The 12193-nt window shown below is 35.6% G+C and overlaps 1 protein-coding gene across 2 annotated transcripts in view; it reads right to left on the bottom strand.

Moving 5' to 3' along the window:
• Positions 1-12193, bottom strand: part of LOC106877721 (cGMP-dependent 3',5'-cyclic phosphodiesterase) — a 436212-nt gene that overhangs the window by 309209 nt on the left and 114810 nt on the right. The window lies entirely within an intron of this gene.

Genomic DNA, 12193 nt, shown 5'->3' with positions numbered 1-12193 from the left:
TCTTATGTGTTTTATTTTTTGCTAATCAATCCAATTTTTTTCTTTTTTAAATTGAAACCTTTAAGCTAATATTAAAGGCGACACAGTTTAGACTGGGAACAGGATAGTAGTATACTCAACACTTTAATATCTCTGAGACACCATGTTTTTCTTGGCTTTCTCTGCAATGAGTACAATCAACAGTCAATACATGACACTCTGCAGAAGTCATTTACTCTGTTACATGACCATAATGTTGCAATGTTGTAGACATCTTTCTTGTACATATAAAGAGGCAAAAGCCGATACAGCTTGGCACCTGTGACGTTGTGACTTATTTCTACTGTTGAGTTAACTGGAGCAACATGAAATAAAGTGTCTTGCTCAAGAACACAACACACATCTCCCTTTGACTCATTTCAGTTTTGATGATGATGATGAGAGGAGGAGGCAGAGGACGAGGTGAAGAAGAAGAAGAAGAAGAAGAAGAAGAAGAAGAAGAAAAGGAGGAGACATACACACAGTCAGACGGAAAGTTAGAGTGAAATCAAAAAAACAAATAAAGAGAAGAATATTAAAAGTTAACTAACCTAATTAGAAAGGATTACGTGCAGTAATCATGGAGGGATTACATACCGTAATCATGAATATACAGACACGAGTTTGATTAGATTTAATTTATACACCAGACACAGGCATGGTTGTGTGGTTAAGAAGTTTACTTCCCAACCACATGGCTCCAGGTTCAGTCCCACTGCATAGTACTTGGATCAGTGTCTTCTACTATAGACCCCACCACCAGGCTAAACAAAGGTGTGCTTTCCATGCTGGCATGGGTTGGATGGTTTGACTGAAAACTGGTAAGCTGGAGAGCTGCACCAGGTTTCAGTTTGATTTGGTATGGTTTCTATGGCTGGAAGCCCTTCCTAACACCAACCACTTTACATTAAAAAAAATCATTATTTTAACATGGTGCACAAACTTTTTCCAGAACCTAATAATTGAATCATTCAATTTGATTTCATCGTTAATCTAAGCAAGCACGTCCCAGACTTTTGCAGCCAGATCATTTCATGTACAATATTTGATGTATGTTTATACCACTCATCAGTTTTCATGTTTAAGTACTGGCACATTGCCTAATAGACACAGTTACTGACTCAATTATGTCTGTGAACATATTTTGATGTTGCCTTGGAAAATGAAGTTCAACCCCACTGCATGACACCTCAACCAAGTATCTTTTATCATAACCCCAGATCAACAAAAGCCTTGTGAGTAGATTTGTGAGGCAGAAACTGAAAGAGGCCTGTCGTGTTTTGTGTTGCATTTTACTACCACCATTGCCTGACAACAGGTATTGGTTAGTCTATATTTCTGTAACTTAACAGTTCACCAAAAGAGTCTGATAGAATAAGTAGCAGACTTTAAAAAAAACTATGTACTAGAGTTGATTTGTTTGACTAAGCCCTTCAAGGTTGTGCTCCAGCATGACCACAGTCCAGTGACTGAAACAAGTAAAAGATAAAAGATAATAACAGTTATACTTAGTTTCTAGCTTGTAATAAATTGTTTCCTTAGATTTAGAACAAAGTATTTATCTTTGTGTTCCCTTGTTACACTAATCAGTTCACATTCCCTTGTTTCTAAGTACTGTACTTGTCTAACAATTGGTATTTATTTGTATAAAGCACCAGCTACATGCAAAGAGGTAATATCCTACTTATGTGGTGTATCCCACCTTAAGGTGGCAGCTTCAAAACACTCTCAGTAGTTTTCTACTTTCCATATCTAAGCTGTTTGATTCACTTAACCTCCACAGTTAAACTCTAGTTTATAACTAAAACAGTTTGTGTTTCTGTACCTTTTACCCAGCGCTGGATTAACCATTAAACAAAATAAACACGTGTTTAGGGCATCAAGGGAAGCAGAGGAATGACAGAAATGGTAAATGGTTTACAACACTAAAGAAATCACTTTAAACTTGCTAAAATAATATTCAAAGTGGTTTATATGATTGGAAATATAATTACAAAGTGTTCAAAGGTATCATAGTGAGGATCTGATTGAAGACTTTGCAATAAAAAAAAATAAGAGAAAACTTTTCAAATATAAATAAAGTGGAAGTATACAAAAATAAGAACATTATTTTCCAATTTCCTGTTAGTTTTGTTTCGTTTTGTAAAACATATATATTGGGACACCAAAATTGTTTAAGTGCTTAGGGCCTCTATAGGTCTTAACATGGCCCTGCTTCTACCTCATTTCTAGCACTGAATTTACATGTAAATTTTAGTCTTCATGATGACAATGCACCCCGTCATTGAGTTTTCCTCACTTGTGAGTTTCTTGCTAAAAACAACATGGAATCGCTTCTGCACCTACCCTATTCATCAGATCTAATACCTGCAGACTTCCAACTCTTCCCCAACATGAAAATGCAGTTCAAAGGTCGCTGTTTTAACACCATTGTTGAGATCCAGAGAAAATTGCTGAAGGTCCTTGGCCCGCTTATGGAAAATGACTTCCGGGCTGGATTCCAAAAGTGGCAGGAATGCTGGGAGTGGTGTATTGCTGCACAAAATGACTATTTCGAAGGAGATGATGTTAAAACTTGGGTGAATAAGTTATTTTTTTTATTAAACATAAGTAACACTGATTGTAATATCACATCCACAACAACTGTACATGTCACCCCAGTTCATAAAATTATGAAAAGGAGAGGTGTCAACTGCAGCAATTAGCAGGACCTACTGGCCTATAAAATGACATTTGGTAGTAAAGAGAGTGAAATATTTCCAATCATACACCCAACAGGATTACCTAGTACATACCAAGCTAATGAGAGAGCCCCTACATGATCATACAGCTTACTAGAAATAACAACCAAATCTCCCTCAAATCACACACTACCATCTTAAAACAGGACACATTAGACGCTGAATGTAATCCTGAGTTCCTTGCATACAGGGAAAATATGAGATGGTCACAGATGGATTTCCTTTGATCATAAGTCTGCTCAATCAATCATGATGGCCTGGAGTTGTACAACAACTTATCATATACTGATATGAGCAATGCAGTCCCCAGCTTGATGGGGGATATTTAACTGAAATAATTAATTGTTGTTTGTACCTAGTAATTTGTGACCTTTTGATCATGGTTTGGCTAAGATTATATGACATCAACAGCTGGGGATATTAGCTGAGACTGAATGAGACATTTAAAAAAAAAAAAAAAAAAAAAAAAAATTCTCAATACCTTGAAGTTGGAGTTATGTACCAGCTGTTAGAAACCTTTCAGGCATTAGAAGAAATTTACATTTTACTTCATATACAACTCTTGAAAGTGTAATAACTGTTCCTATTCCTCTTTTATCTTTTAATTGTTTTCGTCATTGGACTGTGTCCATGCTGGAGCGTAGCCTTGAACAAATTGCCTCCTGCATATTTTTTTAAAGTCTGGTACTTATTCTATCAGTATCTTTTGCCAAACTACTAAGTTATATGGATGTAAACCGACCAACACCAGTTGCCAAGTGGTGGTGGCGGGAACACACACACACATACACGGGCTTCTACAGTTTCTATCTATGAAATTCACTCATAAGGCATTGGTCAGCCAAGGACTTTAGTAGAAGACACTTGCACAAAATGCTGTGTAGAAGGACTAAAATCTTAAAACTTCTTAACTACACTGACATGCTTGCATCTATAAAAAAAATCTCAAGGGATGCTTTAGCCTGGAGTCGAACCTGGACTGACTGCTTAGAAGGCAACCACACTAACCATTATATCAACACCTTGAACAGATAAAGTTTAACATAACATGAACTAACCTTTATCATGTGATAATTGAAACCGATGTGGTGACAGATAAGGATATTAAAACAGTAAATATTCAATAAGATTTGATAAGTTTCCTGCTATGTAGTATGCAAATATCAATAAATCAAAAAAAAAAACTTTCAAAAACGAAATATTTTATGGAATCTTATTTTCATAATAAACTGAAGACACCTGTTGAAAGTGGGGAAAAAAAAAATAAAACTCTTAATGATTTAAAAACTCTTTTAAAAAGAATTCTCAGTAGTAAATAAAAATGTTGAAATAACTGTATTTATGTTCTATTAATAGACATTTCTTTCCAGCCTGGTTCTCTGAGAATGGTGGGGAAAAAAAAATAATAAATTTTAATTTGATTTCTCATCTGACATGTAATCCAAATTAGACTGAGCTCATACTGCTAGAAAATTGATTTTTGCTTTCATGCTGAAGATTCATTTCCTATCAACGGTAAAGCACACAATAATTATTTACTGATATTTATATTATGAGATGAGAAAATGTCTACATATTATATTTAAAGCCAACCAAAATAATAGAAAATCACGTTTGTTGCTGTTGGTGGCAGTGGTGGTAGTTTTGGTGTTGTTGTTATTACTATTATTATTATTGTTATTATTTTGTTTCTCTGTAGTTCAACTGATTTCCATTGAAATTTCAGTGAATTGATTTAATTAAATGTCAGGATAAATTAGTTCAGTGATTCTATACTTAGCTGTTATGACAAATCGCAATGTCTAATGGATTCCCTTCACAAAAAGTCCATACACTTCACTTATGCAATCCTTCTATGTGTTCCTTTAAAAACTGTCTGAAGTGTTGGATGGTTCATCATATCCCCTACATTCACACGATAATATCTAAAGGTCAAGAAGGCAGTGAGCTGGCAGAAATGTTAGCACATCGGGCAAAAAGCTTAGTGATATTTCGTCTGCCATTACGTTCTGAGTTCAAATTCCGCCGAGGTCGACTTTGCCTTTCATCCTTTCGGGGTCGATAAATTAAGTACTAGTTACGCACTGGGGTCGATGTAATCAACTTAATCCCCTTGTCTGTCCTTGTTTGTCCCCTCTATGTTTAGCCCCTTGTGGGCAATAAAGAAACAAGAAACGTTATCACGCCGGGTGAAATGCTTAGTGGTATTTCGTCTGCCTTTATGTTCTGAGTTCAAATTCCGCCAAGGTTGACTTTGCTTTCATCCAGTTTCATACTGGGGTCGATCTAATCGATTGGCTCCCTCCCCAAAAATTTCGGGCCTTGTGCTTAGAATAGGAAAGAATATCTAAATGTCAAGATGTGCCATCCAGTATTTTTCAAAAAGTTGATTTAACTGACAACAGGAAAATATATCAGCATCTCCATCACTCATTTAACTACATGTTCGTCAAGCAGAAGTAAACCCTTAGGAAATATTTCCATATAATAGTCATAATATTAAATTGCTAAATTCCGGTGAGCTGGCAGAATCGTTATCATGCCAAACAAAATGCTTAGGGGTATTTCATTCATCTTTATGATAGAAGGCAGCAAGCTGGTAGAATCATTAGCACACTAAACAAAATGCTTAGCAACATTTCATCTGTCTTTATGCTCTGAGTTCAATAAAATAAGTTCCAGTTGAGAATTAGGGTTGATGTAATCAATTTACTCTCTCTCCCTGAAATTGCTGGCCTTGTGCCCTAATTTGAAATAAATATTAAATTGTTAAATCATGAATTATTTTGTCACTCAGAATCAATATATACGAGCAGGCATGGCTGTTTGGTTAAGAAATTTGCTTTGCATCCATGTGATTTCAGGTTCAATCTCATTGTGCAGCACTTTTGTGAGTGAATTTTGTGATGGAAACTGTGTAGAAGCCCATCATATATGTATGTGTGCATGTGTATTTTAGTGTTTGTTACCCATACCATTTGACAACTGGTGTTGGTTTGTTTGTATCCCATAACTTAGCAGTTTGGCCAACGAGACCAAAAGAATAAGACTGGATTTTCCTAAAGAAATGGCTGAACACTGCTTACCTTGTTTTGTTTTGTTTTTCATCGTCTAATGCAGGAGATTCAATTTTTTATTCTGATTTAGGAAGGAGTAACTTGTCAATAAGTATATATAAGACTAATGGTACATCAGAAACACCAGTGCTACATATAGTAGCAATGGATAAACAAATGAATATCTTCACAATTTTCATCTAATAAATTCACTCAGAAGATATTGTTTGTTGGTCTGAGCCTATGATAGGAAATACTAGCCCAAGGTGGGGCATAATGGAATTGAACCAAAATCAATATGGTAGTGAAGCAAATCTCCAAACCGCACAGCCATGCCTGCACCAACATTGTTGATGCTAAATTTATTTACATAGTAAAAGAGCATTGGTGCTGGTGCCATGTACAAAGTATTGGAGATGGTGCCATGTAAAAAGCACCCAGTACACTCTGTAAAGTTGTTGGCAATGGGAAGGGTATCCAGCTGTAGAAACCAAACCAAAACAGACTATGGAATCCATTGTGGCCCCCTAGTCTTGCTAGCTCCTATCAAACCCTCCAACCCATGCCAGCATGGAAAATGGAAGTTAATTGATGATGATGATGATGATGATGATGATGATGATGACAACGACAAGTGTACTCATTTTCACTAATTTCTATAAAAAAGAAGAAAACATTAGCTCAAATGACTTTTAGTATGAAGAATATTACCAGAAAGTTGTTAGTCTCATTATCTACAAGAAGCATGAAGAGATCATCAATCTTGTTTACAAGATGATCTGCATTTTTATATAAACAATTAGGTCATTTGGGATTTCTAGATTTATTAAGATTTTTGGAGGCTCATTTTCTGTCTCAATTATCATCAATTACTGATGTTGTTGAGAGTGCATCAGAGTGCATTTGCACTGCTTTGCATCTGATGAATTTCACTGAGTCTAGTTTCATTTTAATAATCCACATGCTTTTTACATCATGTTGCTCTTAGTTTTTTCTCTGTTCTTTGATCATTCCTCTCTCTCTCTCTAAGATGGTTCTTTCTCTGTGTTGCCTATCATGTTATCTTTTATATAAACTACTGTTTTCCGTGATGGCATGTGTTGGATAACTTGACAAGATCTGATGAACCTCAGGATTGTGTCAGGCACCAGCACCTATGTCTGTGGTGGCATAGTTTCTACAGCTGGATACTCTTCCTAATGCCAACCATTTTAAAGCATATAATGGGTACTTTTTGTATAACACTGACATTAGCAATGCCACCAAGTAACTTGCAGGGCAAAGAAAAAGAAACAAAAACCTTCACCTGAAGTTGAGAGAGGTTATTTATGCTAGGTGTTGAAAGGCTAAAATATGATAGAAAGACGCTGGCAGAAAAGGCGGTGAGCTGGCAGAATCGTTAACACGCCGGGCGAAATGCTTAACGGTATTTTGTCTGCCATTGCGTTGTGAGTTCAAATTCCGCCGAGGTCCACTTTGCCTTTCATCCTTTCGGGGTCGATAAATTAAGTACCAGTTACGCGCTGGGGTCGATGTAATCGACTTAATCCCTTTGTCTGTCTTTGTTTGTCCCCTCTGTGTTTAGCCCCTTGTGGGCAATAAAGAAATTAGAAATAAATAAGAAAGACATCCACAGGTGTCCTGTTACAGAAGAAATAAAGATGGTAGTGATCAGGATCCAGAGCGTACTCTCCAAACATTAACTGTTTACATAATAGTTTTAAAACAATTAGATAAGCATATGTTGTGTGTTTATTAAGATAGTTTGTGGTAAACTAATTCTGTAATAGAGTTTAATAGACATAAAGCTATTTCACTTCTCATTCATTCATACTTCTGATGCCTCAGAAAATGTATGAAAACCACCACAGCTTCTGTTTCGTCATTTCCTTTTAAAGAAGGCAATATATTTCTAGTTCAGAACTGTTTCAATCTCCTTTGAAAAGCAATAAAAATGGATTTTAAATGAAGAACTGCAGACCTCACATCTAGTATATTGAAGTTAAATTTGGAGATATGTTTTATTTAACATAATTTTGATTCTCACTCTATTGGCATTGCTGATAAAATCTGGTTTTAGGGCAAAGGAAATGTAAAAGCTAAAATAAGTGAGTTTAAATCAAGGAGATAAACAATTATCAAGTTCAGAGAAGCAGAGATGTTTGTGGTATAACAGTATGTTGATGCATATTTTGGACTGCATCCAAAATAAACAGATGGCCTTTTTTGGATGCAGTCCAAAATGTGTGCATGTATGAATAAAGGGAGGTTGCACCATTTCAGATGAATGAGCAACTTACTGCAACATAAGGTAAACATGTTAGGCTGTACAGTGTTAGTATCTCTTAGGGCCGAAGTATTTTCCAGCTCTGAATAGGAAACCCAGTCTTTGATCTACAATCAAGAAGAGAAGTCAATAGAGATTTTACTGTATCATCACAGTATCACATTCTTCTTTTGATTCTTTTTAATTTCTGCTTCAGTCACTGGGCTGTGGCCATGCTGGAGCACTTCATTTAATATTTTGGGGTTTGTTTTTAATTTTTCTTTTAGTCAGTTATAATATTCCTGATTCTCAGTCGTGAAGTAGTGAGTTCAATCCCAGGACCGAGTTGAATGTTGTGCTCTTGAGCAAGACACTTTATTTCGCATAGCTTCAGTTCACTCAGCTGTGGAAATGAGTTATAACGTCATTGGTGCCAAGCTGTATTGGCCTTTGCTGCTCCCTTGGGTAACATCAGAGCCATGGAAAGGGGAGGCTGGTATGCATGGGCGACTGCTGGTCTTCCATAAGCAACCTTGCCTAGACTTGTGCCTTGAAGAGGAACTTTCTAGGTGTAATCCCATGCTCATTACTGACTGAAGGGGGTCTTTACCCTTTATTTTGTCCTGGTACTTATTTCATCATTGTCATATACAGTGAAGAAGCATGACCTAATGGTTAGGGTGTTGCACTCATGATCACAAGATTGTGGATTCCATTCCCAGACTGGGCAATACATTGTGTTCTTGAGCAAAACACTTCATTTCACATTGCTACGCGATCACTTTAACATCTGAAGTGTAGCACTACGTGCACCTGTACAGGAAATGTTAATTTGGTGGAGAGAGAATGAATTAATGTACAGCAGATATGTTCTATTACAATAGAACAAATCATTCATGCAAGCTGTTCAGCAAGATGTAAGTCCCTCATCCGTCATTTATGACAGGAGAGTCTTCCCTCACCACCATTTCATACAAATATTCTAGGTGGCTATTGGCAAGAGAGGAAAATTTAGTGGACATGTATATCACAGGATATTCCTGTTCTATTGAATATAGTTTTTCACACCATGCTGATATAAAAACATACACACACATGTATGCATATATATATATATATATATATATATATATATATATATATATATATATATATATATATGTATGTATATTATACCCATCACGAAAAGCTACAGCCGTTCTTTTACATAAATATAGGTGTAGGAGTGGCTGTGTGGTAAGTAGCTTGCTTACCAACCACATGGTTCCAAGTTCAGTTCCACTGTGTGGCACCTTGGGCAAGTGTCTTCTACTATAGCCTTGGGCCAATCAAAGCCTTGTGAGTGGATTTGGTAGTCGGAAACTGAAAGAAGCCCGTCGTATATATATATATATATATATATGCATGTGTGTGTATATGTTTGTTTGTGTCTGTGTTTGTCCCCCCAACATTGCTTGACAACCGATGTTGGTGTGTTTACGTCCCCGTAACTTAGTAGTTTGGCAAAAGAGACCAATAGAGTAAGTACTAGGCTTACAAAGAATAAGTCCTGGGGTCGATTTGCTCGACTTAAATGTGGAGCTCCAGCATGGCCACAGTCAAATGACTGAAACAAGCAAAAGAGTATGATAAATAAATATATATTTTCGTAAATAAATTTGATGCTTTAGTAGCATTTTAACATTCAATGCTAACTATATTTTAAACGATAAATTTCTAATTACATGAACTCTGTGTCTCTTAAAGTAAGTTTGTTTACATCTGAAAATACCTAAACATTGTCCTCAAATAAGTCATTTTGGAACTCAAGACTAAAATACACTTATTTTTCCTGAAGAGATCTAACAATATACCAATTATTACATCTTTAAAAGTTATAATTATTGATGATTTTTAAATAATGTTATATTGAAACATATGTACATATACAAAATATCTTTTTGGATATTTTTGTATTTTGGGGTTATTTTGTTGGTTGATGCAGTTCGTTTTATACTTTTATACTTGTTCTTATAGGTACATCTTTTCATCTTTTAATTTGCATTACTTTTCCAATTCTAATACAAATAAAATTAACCAAGCATCTTTTTTAATTTTTCTTCTCCATTTTCTTTTATTGACTTTTTATATACACACACATATGTGTGTGTGTGTTCTCTTTTATTTCTTAATTATTTGAAATTTTCCAATCTTCCTGCGAGGAAGGAACTAGTTTCTAACAAAGATATAAAGCTGTGTCATTGGAATGTAGATAATAAAACAATGTCATGTTTTGAACTTGAGTAAAGTCTTGCATATTTTTACTGTTCCACTTACAGATTATATATGTAATGTGCATGTACCAGTCAAGTACTGGGGTCAATATAATCAACCACTGGCCCTGGGCCAAAATTTGAAAACACTATTTCTGTTGAGTGTCATTCAAAATATCCAATGACAGTTTCAATTTCTTTATCAAGCAATGAATGATAGTTTCAGTACATCCTATTGGTAGTTGTTTTCACTTGACCTAGTTCAGGGTAGTTAGAGTAACCACGAGTTTTATCGTAAATTCTCCACAGCATGGTGACCAGCAATTACCGAGCATCCAACTTCAGTAGCTTTGGTTTAAAAAGACCATTTCACCTTTAAGTAATGGAACAGTTCTTGATTACTTCTTGGACGATATGCTTTTTCAGTTACTCGTCACAATTACTTGATATAATCAAATAGTTGCTGACAGTTTTAGTTAGACAGTGTATAATATTAAATATTAAAATTAAAATACTTTTTCTAAAACGGTCTTGCATTGAGTGGTATTCATTTTTGAGGCGTTATTAATACTGTCAATCATTGTATTATAGTGATTAAAATCACACACACACACACACACACACGTGCAAAATGAAAAAGCCTTCCATGCAATTGGATTCTGTTTATGAAATCTGAATCATAATATTGCTCAACATGAGATTATGGTAGAAGACACCGGCCCGACGTTGCACACAATGGGATGTAACCCTGAATCACATGGTTGTGAAAGAAACAGCTTAACTATACAGTCATGCCTTACTGTTCAGTCTTTCTTGTTTTGGAAAGGTATGGTGTATTATACAATGGTATTTAGTCATTCTAATCTTCTTTCATCTTCTCTTACTCATTTCAGTCATTAGACAGCCATGCTGTAGCATGACCTTGAAGGATGTAAATGAACAAATCAAACCCAGTAAATTTTATCATTTTAAGTCTCGTCCTTATTCTATCAGTCTCTTGAGCCAAACCACTAAGTTATGGGGGGACATAAACCATTAATAAATCAACACCATTTCTTAAATAAAGGGAGATAAACACAAAGACATTTACAAACACACAAATATATTCATATAGGATAGGTTTCTGTACAGTTTTTATCTACCAAATTCAGTAACAAGGCATTCATTGGGGTAGGATTATAGTAGGAGAGGCTTACCCAAGGTACTGTGCAGTGGGGCTGAACCCAAGACCACTGGGTTCAAAGGAAGCTTCTTAACCACACAGCCATACCTATGCCTGTTTATATTATTAATTTATTCAGATTTAGAGCATAGAAATAGTGTAACATCAGCTCAAAATCTATTATTATTCTTGTAGCAGTATTATTATTGCATATTCCTTTAATGCATATTAAGCACATGTGTGATACAGGAGTTGTACCATTAAATATCTAAGAAAAAGGGGCTCATTTTTATTGTTCATGATAGCATGAGCCATTTTGTAGGACACAAGTCACTGCCTACCCATGACTTCTAATTTTTACTTTAGTGTGATATCCAGTCACCAAAACATTTGACTCACAACAGAAAAACTATCATCTTTGACAGCATCATCTTTGTCACTGACCTCATCATCATTGTTTTAATGTTAACTTCACCATGTTTGCATGCGTCAGATGGAATTTACTGAGGCAGATTTTCTATGGCTGGACACCATCAACCTTCATCTGTTTCTGAGCAGGATAATACTTCTCCATAAGCAGACAGATCTTTGAGGAAGATTGGAAACGAATGACATGGCTTGTGTGACAGAGAAGTTCATTTACAACGATTGCATGACGTCAAAACAAGGAGAAAACACCAACACAAACATACACATGT

This window comes from Octopus bimaculoides, chromosome 13 (assembly GCF_046866305.1).
Source record: "Octopus bimaculoides isolate indiv1 chromosome 13, ASM4686630v1, whole genome shotgun sequence".
Taxonomy (NCBI): Eukaryota; Metazoa; Mollusca; class Cephalopoda; order Octopoda; family Octopodidae; genus Octopus; species Octopus bimaculoides.
Note: the sequence above shows the minus strand (reverse complement) of the source record. Positions and strands in the feature narration are given on the sequence as shown.